This window comes from Mugil cephalus, chromosome 4, assembly GCF_022458985.1.
Source record: "Mugil cephalus isolate CIBA_MC_2020 chromosome 4, CIBA_Mcephalus_1.1, whole genome shotgun sequence".
NCBI lineage: Eukaryota > Metazoa > Chordata > Actinopteri > Mugiliformes > Mugilidae > Mugil > Mugil cephalus.
The window spans coordinates 5240567-5246566 of record NC_061773.1 but is presented as its reverse complement, the minus strand read 5'-3'; the positions used below and the strand labels follow the sequence as shown (position 1 = coordinate 5246566).

Genomic DNA, 6000 nt, shown 5'->3' with positions numbered 1-6000 from the left:
CACACACACACACACACAGCCTACACATAAGCATATGAGCATATGTATTCAGGCATGCTGACATGTGCACACAGAAATGAACACAGCAATATTTTCACATTCCCATGCATAGTCTCCCTCTCTCTCACACATCCATGAGTCTTGGTACATTGCTTTAATGCCAGCCGCTCCTTCAGGCTTGAGCCTTTTCCGCTCTGTTCTTATCACTCCATTTCCTTAAATCGCTCTGCAGTCACCATGATGACACGGTGCTTGCCCTTCTATTTGAGAGCTGTCTGTCTCACTGAGGCGCCGCCCATTGAGACAAAAGCACAGGACTTGTGGTTGAATTATCAACAGAGCACTCAGATATACAGATGTTCACAGCAGGACGGGGTGTCCGGTGTGAGAGTGGGGGTATGAGCCGGGGTGAAGGGACACATGCTTCAGAAAACAAGTGAAAAGGAGGTGGAGCCGTCAACACGGCCGTGACATAGAGGTGGTGTCATTGATTAAGTGAGACGGAGCAAAGAGGATTAAATGAACTATTGGACAATGGAAGATATAACGATTCAGATGGAGAGCTTTAGATAAGCAGGGGAAGTGGATGAAAAGGAAAATGGGAGGCAAACACAGGGAGAGGAAGACTCAGAGTGAAGAGGAGAGTGTGTGAGCAGGGGTTAAGGCTGAGCGTGTGTTGTGGGCTCAGCAGTGAAGTTGACGATGCACTGGGAGAACAGCTGCGCTGCAGGGCTTTCAGGCTCCATCACTACTGCTCTCCTTCAAGCAGCTCCACCAACACACTTCCCCTCTCGCACGCTCACAAACGTACACACAGCTCTCATAAACATGCAAAAGCACTGATTGTTGCATCGGTGCACATGAATGTGCCGCAGTAATAACCAAGCTTTGTACGTGGATGTGAAGGGATGTCTTCATATTTAAAATAGTTTTCAGATGTCCCAAATCTTTTAGCCCCAATGTGAGAGCAATTAGTAATAGCCAACAAACTGAAACACTGAATGAGCCTAAAATTAGGAGCGCAGTACTTGGAAGAAGATGTCGGTTTTGCAGCTTATGAGCATGATTGAAGCGCTCGTGTAGATTTATTGCAATCTGATTTCAAAAGAGCTGCAGAAAGTGAGGAGGGAGGGAGAGGGTGGGGGTAAAAGGACACAGAGCAAAAGCTAAGTGCATTTACAGAGCAATAGAAAAAATACAACAGCTGTTCACCGTGAGCTGCATATGTAAACTAAACACATTGTGGGTTTTTACCGACTCAACACAACATAATCCCTTTAGGGCTTGGCCAAACACAAGGCCTTCACTATGGCAGCGATAAGAACCAACGGTAGGATTTGTGCATAATTATATTTGCCTGTTTTTCTCATGCAGGGACTAAAAATAGTTTCATAGGGACATTTGAAAACAGAATTAACATGATAATTGTCATTTGTCTGATGCTGTCAAACTCTTGTTCTCAAAGGATTTATGGAGATCATTAAAAAATGAATCAACGCATCCGACATATCTGAATAAGATACACAACTCTTTGGAGAGTTTGGAGGATCAGGGAGCAGAGAAGCAGATCAACTCAGAGGTGGGGCCAGATTGCTTTACTGAGCCAAATGGCAACTGTGGTCCCTGGGGGCCACTACACCCTCTGTCTATGTTTTTACTCCGTTCTCAGTGAGTTTAAACTGCACTGTGCTTTGCTGCTGGGGACTATACTGTCTGGGCATGGAAGCAACGAGAGCTGCAGACTTTGAAGACAATCTCAGCTCAGCCCAACTGCACGTTCCAGGTGAATGAACGACGAAACATATAACTGTTACTTCCACCATCTTCACTGCCATATGGCAGTGTTTGCGGGGGAAGCAATCAGTACAGAGGAATCAGGTCAAGAACAACAGGAGGAAAGAGTGAACAAACGATAAATGTGTATCCATCCATCTATTACCTATAACCACAAGAGCCATGGTATCTGTTGTACAGGTCGCCAGGCCATTATAAAGAGCTAACACAAAGTGACAAACATTCACACTCAAATGCACACCAATTTGGAATCACCATTTAACCTAACATGCACACATTTGGACTGTAGGAGGAAGCCAGAAAACCCAAAGTAAAGCCAGGCTGTCAAAGGGGCAAGATGCAAACCCCTCAAAGAAAGGCCACATCCTGCTTACCACTGCACCACAATACCACCTCCTGGGTTGGGAACTTCTATGTTTAGATCATTAAGAAAAAGGTAAAGCAGAAATAAACACGAAATGCCCTGGGAGGGGTCTGTTATCGTTCATTATAGCATACAATCTTATAGCTTGGGTACAACAAATATGATGCGAGAGTGAGAAAACTGGTGGAAGGTGAAAGGTCTCCAAGGGAGACTAGATTCTACCAGATTTTTCTAAGCTCACAAATTAAATCTTGTTGTAATTTCACTGTTGGAACTATTTCTCATCTACAATGGTTGCATTCCTGGAGAAATTATTACTGGAATTCATGGTTACACATGTCTCGTTGTCGTTGTTTGAAACCACAAAGCCACACCAAGCTGGCTGTTGTCCATCTATTTCCAATATTTATGTTGCACTACGCTCCTATCTTCTGCCATTGACTGTCTATGATCTACGATAGTAAAATCAATCTTCTCATTGTGTTGTCAACCAAATGTACCCCCCCCCCATTTGCCCACCCTTAAATAACACAATTAACAAGTGTGTTATTAAGTTATATGTACATATGTACATATGTACATTATAAAATGTACATTTTCATCAAAACAATCTCCCGATGTTTAACGCATGCAACCATATCACCAGCAGCAACAAACACACACACGGGTATACTGTACACACACGCCACCCATCTGTAGGTGAATAATTCAAGATGACTCTAGAAGAAACCATTATCCTTGGCAGACAGGTAAGCTGATCTGTTGAAACTCGTCCTTGCCTCCCTGCCCAGTCGTTCTCCACCAGACGCTGCTGCAGTTCAGTCACTGACCAGCCCACCGAGGAAGAAGACGAGTGCTTTCTGCTCTTCGTTGTCAACTGAGACATGTGGGTGAAGCAGATGCCCCGCTCAGTTGTTCTACTTTAACAGGTAGGATTTTACGCAACGCTGACATAATGGCTCAGTTGTACTGGAGTGTGGTGTCTGATTTCATGTGATAGTGGATATTAATGTTTTAATTTTGGAGAAGGGGAAATAGGTCATTGTTTATACCTTTAATTGAAAAACCTACACTCTTATATTTTAATTTAGGCCTCAGTAAGCAAGAGGTGTTTCTTTAATGAGGCTGTTAATGAACACCAGCGTAACGTGGTGTAAAAGTTTTTAAAGGGTCTTTCCTGGATCAAAGCTATCATTTCATCATTAGTTTTTAATAAGGGCGGGAGTAGCTGTGTGCCCAGCAGATGTGCTGTTGGTTTGTGATACAGCTTCCTTTGTCAGGCTATTTACTTACAAATAGAGATGTTTTACTGAATGACACAGGGAGGAGTTGTTTATGAGCCAGACTGATAATGAAATGGCATTATCTCTTAGATGTTCCAGAATATCCCAGAATTAGTTTGTATATAATGAACAAGTACCTGTTTGTAATGGGAGACAGGTATGAATTACAACCAGACCAGGTCAGGTGGTGTTGACTTACTCTCTCATTGAGAGCAGCACAGTGTCAGTGGAAAGGTTTTCACTGACTTTTGCAGGAAAGCTGTGACCATTACAGCAATGAAACTGTTACGTCTTCTTCAACTGGACAACACATAGATATGTGCCATTGACAGTAAATTCAAGAAATTGTGGACATGAATAATTCACTTGTGGCCTTCGTGACAAGGTTGGTGTGTTCTGTTGTAGTTGGCAAAATGGCAGGAAGTTCTTGTTTGGTTGTATTGATTGAAATATGCAGGCTACTGTGTTCAGATACATGACGTAGTTATGAAGTTTATTTTTTTACAACAAAGAACGGCTATGTTTCTTAATTGAAATGTGATTCTGTTTTTTTTTTAAAGTTATTTATTTATCTGATAAAAATCAGAAGTGCCCTTGTATACTGTGTAGTGGGCTATACTACACATGCTATAGCTTCCATGATGGAGGTATTTCTGCATTTCTATAGTGGCTGGAGGGAGGAATAGAAAAATGTAAAATGCTGAGACACTTTTCCATCTAGACCAACTGAATGTTATAGTCCTGTTGCTTTGGAGCAGAAGTTTTCAACCCTTCCTCACCCTGACCGTATTCACTCAGTGGCAGGGTTCTTGTTGTTGGTTATGACAGGCTGTATTCACAGAACTAGGGTGACAATACATGCATGTAACCATCTTTGAGGCAAAATCATAGACTCTATATAAATATGGACAACGCTTGTCTCTCTTTACACAGTCTTTGGGCAAAACAAGCCTGTCAGGATTTCAGTGACGATGAGTTTGCCGGCAGTTTATTTAGTTTTAAATAAAAGTACTCTAATTTAGAGATGAACAGTTCAGTTCTAGTTTGCTATTTTCCGTTCCAAATGGTTTGTTGGCGAGTGAGTGTATGCGTGGGTCTGGAAATTTGTAGAGCAGCAATTTCATTTTTATTTGCAACATTACTTTGAGAATTGATCACCTGCTACATGCGAACATGAAGAAGATGTCTCGCAAGATTAGATTTTGTGTGGATATCTGGTAGCAAGGCAAGCTTTGGGGGTTATTATTTACAGTTAGATAAAAAAAAAATTATGCAATTCACTAACATTTATAACAAGACTTTGTGGCTTATTAAACTGAGAAACATCTGTAACCAGTAATGAAAAAGAACTAACGACTGGACTTGGATTCACCATGAACCAAACCTACAACTTATTAGAGTGTTATAAATGATAAATTATTTTTAGAAACAGGTAGCCAATATTTTTAGTAGGATAGGAAGCCAGGCTGTTTCCCACAACTGTGCAAAAAAAAAAAAAAAAAAAAAAAAAAGCTCTGAATGTTTCATAGTGACCTTTGAGCTGACACTGGATGTGATATCGTATTTGAAAGGTGTCACTTTTTATTAAGGACCCATGAGCAGGTGACAGTGGGCACCTATTCGGTGTCTGCGGGAGCAGCAGAGTCGGGGCCAGGAGGAGGAGAGCTCGCTCTCTGATGTGCACTCGTTTCACTGTTCACTGGCGCTGTGACGATAAGCAGGATGCTCTGTTGTCTGGTGCGCACTCTCCTGTCTCCAGCTCTCCACAATCACCATGGAGGAGCTTAATTAATGCACAGGCTTTATGTGTCTGTCTCTCGTGCAACGAGCCGATGAATTTTAAGCCGCCGTTTGAGACCGGACCTGCGTCTGTCGCCCTCCGAAGCTCTGGACCCGCGTTACCGAGCGCAGAGCAACGCGGCTGAATTATAAAGTCTTCAGAAAAAAAAAGGTACAGCATGGTGCGGTTTCTGCTCCTCAAAACTGAAGTTAGCCTCTTAGCATAGCTGCTTTTATCCGCATGCAGGCAACGATTGTGCTTTTTTCTCTCTCTCCCCCCATTATTGTCAGAGGACAGCAGATATATTAATGGCCACTTTCCTCTCGACGCTGTCGCGTTCGGTGGATTTAGAGGAGATTCATCGCCTTGTCATAAACAGATCAAATTGGAATTGGACACAGATCAGGGCTCATACCTTTCCCGCAAGCTGAGGCTGGCTCTGGTCATGTGGACTGTCCACTATATTAGCCCTGAGTGTAAGAGCATCACTGATTGAGGTTTGTTGTAATAACCCTGCCAGCTGTTTCTGCTCAGCAGCGAGGACCATCTGACGCCTGTGCGTTGCTCAGTTTTCACCGCGAGCGCCCGGAGTCAGGCTGTCCTTTCACATCGTTTTCGGGGTGAGATTTAACCACGTCTTACCTTGATGGGGTCCAAGGAGAAACACGAGGACGCTAGATGATGATTATTTTGTCACGAATCGCTCATGGAAATGTCAGTGTCTTTTTTATTTTTTATTTATTTATTTATTTATTTTTATCTCGGCCGAGGTCGTCGAT

At 42.7% G+C, this 6000-nt stretch overlaps 1 protein-coding gene across 12 annotated transcripts in view; it reads left to right on the top strand.

Annotated features, from left to right (window-relative positions):
• Positions 1–5000: 5000 nt before the first annotated feature.
• cacna1da (calcium channel, voltage-dependent, L type, alpha 1D subunit, a) overlaps positions 5001–6000 on the top strand; it is a 56444-nt gene continuing 55444 nt past the window's right edge. For 9 of the 12 annotated variants that reach the window (XM_047582771.1, XM_047582767.1, XM_047582772.1 and 6 more), the window contains exon 1: positions 5006–5392. The gene's annotated coding sequence lies outside the window, so the exon portion shown is untranslated. Of the gene's footprint in view, positions 5393–6000 lie in introns of all 12 variants that reach the window. The other 3 variants (XM_047582769.1, XM_047582768.1, XM_047582762.1) reach the window with 3 other exon arrangements.